The following is a 14,277-nucleotide window of genomic DNA, read 5'->3' as shown; positions in this document are numbered from 1 at the left end:
TTCATCAGAAGTTCATTGGTTTGAAGCTTCTGGTGAAGAATTTCCCGTTCTTTTTGAAATAAATCTTTAAGAGCAACTGAGTTTAGTCTCTCTGTCCCGGATTCTTTTAAGGCCTTGGTTTTCTTTTCTAAGTCCTTAGTTATTCGTTTGTTTAGTTCCAGAAGTTTATCTTTCTCTGATTTCTTAAGAGTGCTAATGCGAGTCTTTTCCTTAGCTAGTTCGGCTTTTTCTTCGGTTAGAAGGTCATTTTCTCTTTTGTAGAAACTTGCTTCTTTTTTCGCTTTTATTCTTTCAGATTTTTCAAAATTTAATTTCTCTTTTAATTTAAAGAAATCCTCTGAAAGTTTTATCACCCTTAACTCTAGCTCAGATGGAGTAGAGTTGGTTTCATTGGAAGTAGACTCACATACCTGTTCATCAGATTTGGAGGCAGATTTTGCATTGGACGTGGCCATCAGGCAGATGAATGTTTTGTCTTCATCATCTGATGAAGAATCAGACACCCAGTTTTCTTTCTCGGCCATCAGGCTTCGCTCTCTAGCATTATACTTGTATTTGTTCTTGTAATAATCAGCATCCTTTACCAATCGTCCTCTGCATTCTTTGGAAAAATGACCGAGTTTTCCGCACCTGAAGCAGCGGAGGTCATTTTTCCTTCCATCCTTGTCCTCTTTCCTCTCGTCTCTTCTTTCTTTTTTCTCTTCTCTTCCATCTCTTCTATCTTCCCTCTGATGAAATTTAGATGACTTCCTTTCATAGGATGATTGGTACCTTTCCCTCTTGAATTTTTTTCGTTCATAGGGTTTCTTGATAAACTTTTTCTAGAACTGCTTTGTAATCAAGGCCAGAGATTTGGCAAAGGCTTTAATTTCATCATCTGATTAAGAAGTTTCGTCTTCAGATTCTAATTCTACTACCAGTGCTTTCTTTCCTTTCTTCTTATGTTCTCTGCTAGGGGTCCTTGATATTTCTTTTTCATCGGCAGCAAGAGCGAGAGGTCCACCGATGGATACCTTCTTCTTCATAATGTCATTCTCTTGTGTTGCAAGTGTTCCATACAGATCATGAAGTGACCAGCCGTCTAGGTCCTGATTTGCTTGAAGGGACATAGACAGCTGAGTCCATTCATCGCGGAATAAAACATTGTTTTCTTCCTTAGTTCTGGAGATATCATTTCGACGACATTGATTGATCAATGTGTTGAAACGATCGTATGTCTTTTGTATCGGTTCATCAGGAAGGGCCTTGAAGTTTGTGTATTCGTTGAGACATTGTGCTCTATGATTTTTCTTCGTTTTTGCCTCTCCTTCCAATTGGCTTACCAGTTCATCCCATAGTTCCTTGGCTGTGGAACATGCATCGAGGGATTGGAAGATTTCATTGGGTATGGCCATGATTATCAGTCGTTTGGTCTTCTTGTCGATCTCTACTCGTTCTATGTCGTTTTCATCCCAATTCTTCTCATCCTTGGGCATATAGTAGGCAGGAAGTTCAGATGTGGTGTTTGTTCCTGGGACTCTTGGTACAAGAGTTTGTGGAACGTAAGGACCCTCCATTACAGATAGCAGGAGCTTCCTGTCCATTCCTTCCAAAAAATTCACCATTCTTATCTTCCATTGTGGGTATTCTTCTCGTTGAAGAGTTGGAGGCTTGGTGAGGGAGCCAACACTATACGCAGAATTCCAGTTGGCCATTGAGAATTTTTAGAAGAGAGAGATTTTATGTTTTGAAGAGAGAGAAAAACAAAAATTGAGAGATTTTGGATGATCGTTTGATTGGAAAAACAATCAATCGGCTCTGATACCAATTGTTGATCCCAGATCTCTCAATAACACTAATAATCGAGTTAGGAATAACCAAATTATAGTGTTTTAATGAACAAAGTGATGAACACTCAAGAATAAATTATGAACATTAAAGAACAATCTTGAGTGTCAAAGGTTTCACTTTATTGATAAGAAAAACATAAAAGCAACATTTAATACAATAGGTCTAATCACCTATTTATACTAGTAAACTATTTAGAAGATAACTATCTAGTGATACTATTTAGCTAATCTTCTATTAATAGATAATGTTTATCTAAACTATGGATAAGCAATAATTTTAAGATAAACTTGAAATCCAGCTGTCGACTTGTCATCTTCAACTGTCTTTCATGGGATGATGAATCAACCTTATCTTCATATCTTCATCGTATGCCTTTGGTTGAAATGCTGAAGAAAACTCTAAGTGTTGTTGACCAGAGGGGTGATGAAGATGCTCTTTCCATCACATCTCTGGTTGTTCATCGACCCTCTGGTTGTTCTCCAGACTTGGTCAATTATGCCTTGATGTCTTCATCGGTCTTCAGGTTCTTCATAACTTATTGTTTTTCATTACTTTTACACTTTATGAATTATGGGGTCTAACAGCCAATTTAATTTAAGTTGATATCTAACTATATGAGACCATTAAAGTTGAGAAAAAAAAATGTTGATTAGTTGTTTTTGGTCCCAACAACTATATCCAAACAGCTGCTGCAAAACCCAAAGCAAGCGGCCCAAGCAGGCAGTCGTGAAAAAGAACAGCAGCAGCCTTGGGTTGTTGCCCAACACCAACAGCGAGAGAAAGAATAGAAAGGGAGATTGTGGCAGAAAAAAAATCGATTGAGATGAACATGGGCAGGGGAAGTTTAAAAAGAACGAGAAATCGAGAGAGAGAGAGAGAGAGAGAGAGAGATCACTAGAGAGAATCGAGAACAGAAACTGTCAAGAGAGAGACGGGGAACAGAACGAGAACTGGAAACCGAGAGCGGGACTGGAAGTCGATTAGGACTGGAGAAGGGTATAACTGGATTTGATTAAGAGAGAGATCGACAGAAACGAGTAGACCAGAAATCAAAGAACAGATAGGTAGGTTTAGAGGACCGATTTCCATATTCGAGAAGCATTTTTGGAAACGATTTCTAAGGTTCTTCATCAATTTCCCGGTTTCAGTCAGCACGTAAGTTTACATTTGTTTTGGAAATGAGTAGCTAATCTTTTAATTTCTAGCAATGGGTATATAATTGACTTGAAATTTGGACGAGTTAAGACTCAATTTTGTTCCACATTCGATTGAATTCATTTGTACAGTCTTTGAGCTTCAGTCCTATTCATTTTAAGTTGGAATTTGTGAGTTTTATCCCTTTCTTTTTCTGATTTGAACTTGTTATGCTAGAGGAATTTTTGAATACGTAATTGTTCTTAGATTTCTTCGAGTAGCAAGCGATACTCAATTAATGGATGTGTTAGTTGCAAGTGTCGTAAGGTTGTAAAATCTAACCCAAACAATCGGCGTCCGACTGTTGGTAAGGTTTGGTATTTGTTTGATCTTAATGCAATTAGTGATTAAACTCCAAGTTCTTGACTAGAATAGATTAGCTAATTAGAGATTAGTTGTTAAAGCATTTTTTACTAATCGTGCTTTTGTAACAAATGAGGCATCGACGCATGTAGAATGTTCAAGCCAATCCGAATTCTTTCGAGAAAGTATTTATTTGAATGAGTTGACGATACGCAATCCGAAGAATTAGTTGATTGTTTCTCATTACTAGATTTCATCTTCTATTGTTTAAAATTTTAATTTGTTTTTTATGCTTAGATTAGTTGAAATTTCAGCCCCCCCCCTTTATATATACATATTATTTTTAATGAAATTGCATCTGGTTACGTCTTGGACTTACCGTTTACATCGAGTTTCTGAGGAAACAACCCTACTTATCGCTATCACAAGTTATGTTTTCGAGATAATAGGCTTATTTTTATAAATTCTATTATTTGCCGGACTCGTCACCCGTCAGTAAAACTCAAGAATCGTTCCTAAGACTTTCAAATACTTCTAAGTTATGCTTAAATAATGGGACACCAAATGGAATTCAACAAAGAAATGACAATGAAAATTCAAAAAACAACATCATTGAGATCTTTTCATACCTTACGTTTACCGTTGGGTAAATCAATTTCGAATGAAATGGCCTTCAACAATAGGTCACTCCTATGTCAAGATAATAAGAGATCCTTACCTTTATATCGTTGAGATAATCAAAATACGATGCATGAATGCTAATATTTCCATTCCTTGCTAGTCGGAGTTCCTATCACAAGTAATATACACTTAGAGTTATACCATGATTATATGTGTTTGTTCAATCTCCTTATCCTATTTGTAACTTTATTTTGAACTTAATTAAGCTTTATTTAAAACTAACAAACTTATAAATCATTGATGATGTTGGTTAGGCGATGATATGCGTTAATCAAACAATGAAGACATTGTAGAGGAAATTTCATCCCCCTGCACATTCCAACTTCGGTCCATCTGGTTTTGACATTTACCTCATACTTCGGGGATGAATTTGGTGTTAGTTTCTAAATGAGAGATGTAAATATGCATCTTAGGATTCAAATAGAGCAAGATTCATCTTATTTGAAGTTACGACCAATTATATACGAATTTTATACTAACAGTGTGCAATTCTCGAGTGCACTGAGACCACCTACTGTTAGGACTGAAATTCAGTGTTAAATTGTATTCATCTTGAAAGTTAATTTTTTCTATAATTGTTTTAAAGTCATCGTGTTTGACTTTTCTTGTATAGTTTGACTTTGACTAGACTTTCATCTTTGACCCTATATAAAGGGTTTGTCTTTGTAAATTTTGTAGGAATTTCATTGTAATATCTCATATACGTAATAGAAGTTTGACTAAGATAGAAGCTTTGACTTTTCCTCTCATCTCTCTCAAGTGTTCTTCATGGTTAAATCTGAATCTACCATTGAATCTTAGTGAAGATTGAAGATTGATCATTTCAGGGAATATCAGCTACTGTAATTCGGTATTTTGAGACACTTAAGTTCTAAATTATATTTCGAACTCTTCATAACAGTTATAGTAGAAAAATATTTCCAATGGCATATCATACCCATCAATTGGATCAAGGATTAAATACACAATTTTAAACAACCTACATATAACCATTCTAAACTATCTATTGGCCAAATTAGAGTATATTAGTTTTGGTTTAATAGCCCTAACTTCGTGTAACCCAAAATTCACTTGATTGTTAGGTTACCAAACATCAAACTTCAAAGTTTTACAAAAAAACTTACCTCAAAGATGTTTACAACTTATTCAATGTGTTGAATCCTTCAGTCACTTCCAAACCCTATCACCTAACATCACAAATACACACACACACACACACTTAGAATGTATTTTCATCAAATAACCTAGATTTCAAGATTATAAGATTACCCAATGACTTACCTTGAAGATTTAACTTCAGATCCTCAAGATTTCTTCTTTTCATCAAGATTTTAGGCCTAATTGCATGGTGGTTTTTGGTTTTATGGTTTTTAGATTGATAAAGAAGAAAAAAATGTGATAATGAATTTTTATTACTTTCATAATTGATTTTATATTTTTCAACTTTTGACTTTTAGTCCCTTAAGTTTCATGAATTGCGTTCCTTATAATGATTAGTGAATTCTTTATATTTTGGTTTAAATTACAGTTTCACTTGTCCATGTTTAACCCCTCACATCCCTATGCTTGACAACGTTAGTTCGGGTTAAAGTCATGCAATATGTACAAGCATGCAAAGCAATGATTAACTCCAAACACTAACTTTTCACATAAAGTTCTTTATAAAAGTCCGGTTATTATATTCCCCCCCCCCCCTTAAAATAAGATTTCGCCCATGAAATTTATAATAAGGTTAAAGGACTTGCAGTTTTTGGTTGAACTCTTGATACGCGTTTTTGAACGATTCCTCTTGTTCCCATGTTGCTTCTAGATAATTCTTGATTCTTCCAAAGGATTTTGATGTATGGAATCGATCGGTTTCACATTTTCTTCGACATTCGTCCGATTATCCGTTCAGGTTCTTCTTTGTAAGAAAGATCGGGCACAATTTGATCTTATGGGTAGTTGATTACATGTAGAGGATGATAACTATACCCACTGTAACACTGATATATGGAAAACGTTGTGAATATTAGACATATGTGGAGGTAAGGCAAGATGATAAGCAACTTCACCCATTCTTTCTAGAATTTCAAATGAACCAACATATGGAGGGCTCAACTTTCCTTTAATACCAAACCTACGTGTACCACAGATTAGAGAGACTTTAATAAAGACATCATCACCTGGACGGAACTTTACAGGTCATCGGTGTTTGTCGGAATAATTTTCTATCGACATTAGGCCTCCCTCATTTTTTGTTTTGCCAAATCGACCTTTTCTGTAGTGATCTGAACTAATTCGGAACCCTCAATCTTCCTTTTTCCTACTTCATTCCAACATACTGAAGCCCTACACTTTTGACCGTACAAAGATTCAAATGGGGCTATCCCGATCGAAAATTGATTACCGTTGTTATACGCAATTTCAACCAGAAACAAATACTCATCCCACTTTCCAGACCACTCCAAAGTATAGGCGCGTAGCATATCTTCCAAAGTTTGAATAGTCCTTTCAGACTAATCGTCAGTCTATGGATGATATATGGTACTTATAATCAATCGGATTCCCCAAGCATTTTGAAGCCCGGTCCTAAAACTTGAAGTGAATCTCAGATCTCTGTCAGAAATAATTGAAACAGGGCACCATGTATCGAACAATTTCATGGTTAAATAGATAAGTGACTTTACCGATAGAATTTGTTCCTTTAATGGAGAAAATGTGTTGATTTTGTAAGTCGATCAACAACAAGGCAACAACCCGTATTGCATTATTATTTCGGGAAGTCCTCCGAAAACCGGTTAATAAATCCATCATGATATTCTCCCATTTCTACATGGGAATATCCAACGGATGTAATAATCCACTGACTCATTCATGTTCAATTTTGACTTTCTGACAAGTTAGGCATTTAACAACAAACTCGACCACGTCTCTTTTCATCCCGTTCCACCAAAAATGTTTAAAATCATGATACATATTTGTGGAACCTAGGAGAATAGAATACCATGAACTATGAGCCTCACTCAAGATTTCTTCCTTCAGCTCCTGAACTTTCAAAACACGTAATTTGTCCCGAAACCACAACATGCCTTTATCATAGATATGAAAGTATGTTTCAAAATCACCCTAAATCTTTTGTTGTATTGCCCAAAGCTCATCAATTTGTTGAGCTTTTTTTATTTTGGAAACTAGGGTTGATTTGACAAAAAGATTAGTTAACACCTTGTTTCTAACTTGACAACATAGTTCAAATCCCATTCTTTCCAAATCTGTTGCTATTTAGGGTTGACAAAAAAAACATGATACAGATCTGACACCTTTCAGACTAAGAGCGTCGGCTAGCAAATTCTCTCTTCTATAGGGATACTGTATACGAACATCATAGTCCAACAATTTAATCCATCTATGTTGCATGCCTCATGTTGAGTTCTTTTAGTGTGAAAAATATTTCAAGATTTTATGATCGGTGAATATGTCACGTGTTTCACCATACAAGTAATGTCGTCAAACCTTTAAAGCGAAGATAAATGTAGATAGATCCAAATCATGTGTTGCATACGTAAATTCATACGACTTGAGTTGACGCAAAGAATAAGCTATAAACCGTCCATTTTGCATTAATACACATCCCATTCGGATTTGGAAGCATCGTTGTAAACTTGATTTCCGCTTGACCCGAAATGGCAAGGCAAGTAACGGTGTTGTTTCTTTAATTCTTCAAAACTCTTATCTTGCTCGTCAACCCATTCAAACATTACACCTTTTCAGAGGAGTTAGTCTACGGAAGTGCGATCCTGAAAAAGTTTCCAACAAAATGTGTATAATAACCAACTAAACTCATAAATGCATGTATCTCGACAACATTCATTGGTTTCGGACAATTACTAACGTCTTCTACCTTAGCTGGATCAACTTGAATGCCATCTACAAAAATAACGGACCCAAGAACGCCACTCGATCCAACCAAAACTCACACTTTGATATCTTGGCGTATAACTTTTTCTTTCTGAGTGTATCCAAAGCTAATCGGAGATGTATTTCATGTTCAGACTTTGATTTTGAATAAACAAGAATATCATCAATAAATACAATCACAAAGTCATCTAGATAATTCTTGAATACTCTATTCTAGAGGTGTTCATCTAAACCACCAATGTGCACAAATCACCCACACCGCACCACACCACACCACAATACGCGGTTTAGAACTTTCGTAGTGCGGTTTGCGGTTTGCGTTTTCATCAAATCGCACTTTGCAGTGCGGTTTGTGGTTTTTAGTCATTAAACCGTGGTTGAAATTGCACCACACCACATATTTTTTTTTTACATATTTTTAATATATATGTATATATATAACCATTTATCAAATGTAAAAAATTAATACATAATTGATTATTTATTAATTTTTCAGTTTTACTTTAAAGTTTTTATGTTGTAAATTCCTTGTTTGAGTGATTTTCATTTATATTTGTCAAAATCATGGGTGAAATTATTTATAGGTTAACTTTTATAAGATATATTTGGATTAACTATGAATCATTTTGTTTGCATTACGCCTTTTTCAATTATGCATTTAGTAAGTATTGAATTTTTTTTATTTTATGGAATATAGAAACATCATCGTTGAGTTTATTATGAAGTTGTAATTGTATAATTATTAAATTGAAATGCGTTAAGCTAACTCGCATAAACCACACATATTTTGTGATGCAGGTTTTTGTGGTTTGAAATATGTGCAGTGCGGTTTGCGATTTGACCTTAAACCACACCAAACCGCACCGCGATCACCCCTACTATATTCATCATATCCATGAAGATTGTTGGAGCATTTGTCAACTCGAATGACATAAATATAAATTCATAGTGGTCGTACCGAGTTTGGAAGACGGTCTACGGTATATCTGAATCCTTGATTTTGAGCTGATGATAACCTGATCTTAAACCAATCTTTGAGAAACAACAGACACCCGATCCAAGCTAAAGGATACTTGTTCCAAATAGTGAGACGATTTAACTCATAATAGTCAATACATAGTCTCATGGAACCATCCTTCCCTACGGTGACACGCTGGGTCAGAAGTACCCTTTGTTTAATAGATCTTATAGTTGCTCCTTCAGTTCTTTCAGCTTATATGGGGTCGTACGATATGTAGATTTTGAAACTGGGTCAGCTCTTGGAATATGATCGATTGAAATTTCAACCTTCTGTTTAGGCGGCAATCCAAGAAGTTCATCTGGGAAGCCATCAGAAAATTCTTTCACAATTGGAATATCTTCCAGTTTAGTACTTGCTTTAGAAACATCCTGGACCGCGGCTAGAAACACTTCACACTCACGATCCATTAATTTGTGAGCCTTTAAAGCAGAGATAACACAGATAGATTTTCAAGAAGGGATACCCTGAAGTACATGTTCAGGCTTAGTGGCATCCCCAAATATAACCTTTTTCGCTACACAATCAATTGTGACTCGATGTTTAGACAGGAAGTTCATACCAAGTATGAGATCAAAATCTCTCATTTTCATAGGAAGTAGAGTGACTATCCAAACTCTATCCCTAATCCTTAACGAAAAATCAACATATTCATTGTTAACATAATCCTTGTAGCCTGTTGAGGTTGCAGTAGTAAAGAATTCATTCAATGGTCATTCATACGACTTAAGATATTTCACAAACTTTTTTGACATAATGAAGTGAGTAGCTCCAGTGTCGAATAGGGAATACAAATATCTATCACTAATATGAACAGTGGCAGAAACCATACCATCGGTAGTTTGATCCGCTAATAATGCAACGACTCACCCGCTTGTAATTGTCTGTTTGCCTTTATCTTTCGATCCTGATCTACCACTTTGACCTTGTGCAGTCTCTAGCCATGTGACCTTGCTGGACACTACTATAACATGAACCCCTTATTCTAACACACGGGTCTGGCCTGTGAATTTTACCACAATCTTTACATTGGGTAGGGGGAGCAAAGTTTCTTGTATTTGATGTTTTTACTGAAGATAAGGAGGGTTGTGAACTTCCTTGGTTGCATTGCCCTGCAAAGTTATTCTTTGTCGGGTAGCTATCTGTCCACTTTGAATCCCAGATGATGAATTTCCACTCCTTTTCTTAGAATCACCTTTAGTCGCCAGAAAGTCAATTCGTTCAAGCTTGATGTCTCTAGCCATGTTAATAATATGAGACAACTATGTGAATCTTTGCCACATCAACATCAAACGGTATTTGATTTATAAAACCCATATGAACTTTTGAATTTTATTAGCCTCTGTACCAGCAAGTGGTTCGGCAAAGGTGACTAATCGAAGATAGCGAGCCACAAAATCTATTACGGACTCGTCCTCGTGCTGTTTTATCATAGCAAAGTCCCAAATAAATGATTCTCATTCAACTTCCGTAAAGTATTTTTGTAGAAATGCATCTCTGAATTGGCTTCGCTTAAGATTTTCCACAACTGTACTACCTACTCGAGCCTGCTTCTAGGATTGCCACCATTGATTGACATCATCCTCTAGTTTATCGCTAGTCTGACTTGAATATTATTGGGGCACTCAAGAATATTCCAAATATCATCTCTAGATGCTCAATCCAATGCTCAACCTCAAAAGATTCACAACTGGGGAGAAATATTGTGGCTTCTGTTTATGGAACTTTTCTAACCATTGGTGTACGGTTAGTTGAGTCCCAACTGTATCAGTAATGGGACCTGATGATGTAAGCCCAGTACCTCTGGCAGTTATAGAAGTTTGGTTCCCACAAACTTGACACATATCTTCCACTACCTATGTTATTAGACCGAGTATCATAGAGTTCATGGCTTGATGTACTGCCTCCTTAATTTCAGGATTTGGCTTATTAAAGGGGGAATATCATCACCGTAGACCTCCTCTATTCTCCTCCTTTGAGTATTCCTTTTTGGTGGCATTTTGATTACACCATAGAAAGCATCATGATTAGTGAATTTATCTAAAGATAATTAGTCAAAATTGAAAATAATACAATGTCACATAATAGACTATTTCTATCCCATCCTAAGTCTACCCATTTCTCACATGCCGAACTTAGATTTATTCTACAAGTAGCAACCTATTCTCTGATATCATAACTGTAACAACCCAATATAACCTCACTAGGTTAAAAGTATATAGAGCAACTAAGTTAATTACATAACAAAATAATAACGACCATAAACAAATCGGATGTTAGGGTATATATATATTTACAAGCCAAAAGTAACTATACAAAAGTGAGGTCATTCGTAAATTTAGCCTCCAAATATCCAATCCTGGTCTCTCAACTCAGATAATCCCCCAGCCTATGTCTAGAACCTTCCACGCAATAACAAACATGGCTGAGCAGTAACTCAATGAGCAGATCAACAAAATTAACAATAAACATAGGATAAGAAGAAATTATCCTTATAACCATGAAATGGTAAAATAAATCAATTGAATATCACAAAGATATAATAAGGGGGTTCGCATAATCACCCCATTTTGTGTTTTCTACAATTTAGTGACACATAAATCACCTAAATACACTAAACATGATGTTCCCAAACAATGTACGGTCCTATGGGTGTAAGTGAGAACTAGCAGTGTGGGCAAGACACCCACTAGCCCTTGACCATTATTAAAGCAATCCAACTATTGTTCTATTCATAGGATATCTATCTGCCTCCATGGCCAGATTAGGGCCAACGCACTCTCCATGCATATGCGACGACGTAGTGATTATAGCCATCATGGAAATATCACAAGATCAGTGGCCCCGACCAAGCGTCTAGGTAAATAATCACAATGAATGTGATCTAATCAAATCACAAACGTGCCTTAGCATTTTGAGTAAAACTTAAGAACTAGGCCAATAATCCCTGTTAGGGGCTATAGACTTTGGAACATTCCTAAGCCATGCTCAACTAATGGGACATTAAATGGAATTCAACAAAGGAATGACACGATGAAAATTCAAGAAACAACATCATTGAGATCTTTTCGTACCTCAAGTTTATACCATTAGGTAAATCAATTTCGAATGAAATGACCTTGAACAATAGGTCCTTGTCATTTCAAGATAATAAGAGATTTGTACCTTTATATAGCTGAGATAATCAAAACACAATGCACGAGTGCCACTGTTTCCAATCCTTGCTAGTCACATAAAATATACACTTAGAATTATACCATGATTATCTATGTTTGTTTAATCTATTTATCCTATTTGTACTTTTATTTTGAACTTAATTAACCTTTATTTACATCCTAACAAACTTATAATTCATTGATAGTATTGTTTAGGGGATGATATGGGTTAATCATGTAAACAAGTCATTGTAGAGGAAATTTCAGCCCCTGTACATTTAAGCTTCTGTCCATCTCTGTTTTTGACATTTACCTCATACTTAGAAGTTGAATTTGGTGTTAGTTTCTAAATGAAAGTTGTAAATGTGCGTCTTCGGATTCAAATATAATAAGATTCATGTTATTTGAAGCTACGACCAAATATATAAGAATTTTGTATTAACGATGTGCAATTCTCGAGTACGTTGAGACTAGATACTGTAATTCGTTATTGTGACACACTTAAGTTCAAACTTAGATTTCATACTCTTCATAACAGTTGTAGTAGACACGTTAACTTTCTAATGGCATATCATACACACCAATTGGACCAACGGTTAATTTTATACACATTTTTAAACAACCTGAAGATTTTTGTTTAATTCAACAACACCATATTTAACTATTTTTAACATACCAACACTACCCCTTTGATTTGGTAACCATTCTAAACTAACTATCTACCAAGTGAAAGTAATTGGTTTTGGTTTAACAGCCCTTAACATCATGTAAACCAAAACTCACTTGGTTGTTAGGATTCCAAACATCAAACTTTAAAATTTTACAAAATTCTTACCTCAAAGATGAGTACAACTTATTCAAGGTGTTGAATCCTTGAATCACTTCCAAACTCCAGCACCTAACAACAAATACACACAAAAACATACACACTTACTATGTATTTTCATCAAATAACCTAGATTTCAAGATTATAAGTTTACCCAATGGTTTACCTTCAAGATTTAGCTTCAAATCCTCAAGATTTCTTCATTTCTTCAAGATTTTAGCCCTAATTGCATGGTGGATTTTGGTTCTAGGGTTTTTGGATCAATGAAGAAGAAGAAAAAAAAATACGATAATGAATTTTTATTAATTTCATAATTGGTTATATATTTTTTAATTTATTACTTTTAGTCCCTCAAGTTTTATGAATTTCGTCCTTATAATGATTAGTGAATTATTTTTACCTTTTGGTTTAAATTACAGTTTCACTTGTCCATATTGAACCCCTCATATGGCTATGTGTGACAAGTTAGTTCGGGTTAAAGTTCATATGCAATATGTTCAAGCATACAAAGTAAGGACTAACTCCAAACATTAACTTTTCACGTAAAGTTTGGTATAAAAGTCCGGTTATTATACTTGTATCTGTTGAAAGTGACGAACACAAAAGCAAACTACATAACAATGTTAATAAGCACACTATGAATCAATGGTCATCAAGTTAAACCACCCACGATCTATGTCTGGCATTAGGACCCCCGATTATCCGAAATATGCCTGTTCAATTGAAATTACACCATATCGTCAATGGTCATGATTCGACTCTGTAAACCTATAACACAATGCCCCCTGATGGCCCAATGCATATTTCTAACTATAATATGAGAATGACCATCGCGTTAAAATCGATACATAAATTACAGCATATGGTCAATGGCAGACGTTCGACTTCAAGAGTCCGCACCATGATGCTCCCGATGACCCAATGCTTATTTTTGGCCAGAACACCATCCATCCATTTTAATCCAATAAACTAACTCCCACGTCTATAGATCAATTACATCATAGTCTAAATGACATGATCCCAACTGAATGACCAACGCACTCAGAGCATGTAACTTTCAACAATAAAGATGCCAATTACTACATGATAGTTCCCTTATATTGATTATGAACAAGGTATCAAGAAATACATTCAAGAACAAAATATGAATGAGAATATCATCATGTCATTGATTATTCAAATGTATATGAGTACAAAGAATCTAGAGTGAAAAAGCTTACAAAGATTACAAAAGTAGCTGTTCAAATCACTCTAAAACAGATCTAACAAACTTCTATTTATACACGATAGGCTAGGCTACAGTTATAGAACAATACAATATGGACAAATGAATATCTAACACATGACCTAGTATCTTGAACTTGAATCTTCGA

This window comes from Cynara cardunculus, assembly GCF_001531365.2.
Source record: "Cynara cardunculus var. scolymus isolate 2C chromosome LG 17, CcrdV1, whole genome shotgun sequence".
In the NCBI taxonomy this organism is placed as follows: domain Eukaryota; kingdom Viridiplantae; phylum Streptophyta; class Magnoliopsida; order Asterales; family Asteraceae; genus Cynara; species Cynara cardunculus.
Note: the sequence above shows the minus strand (reverse complement) of the source record.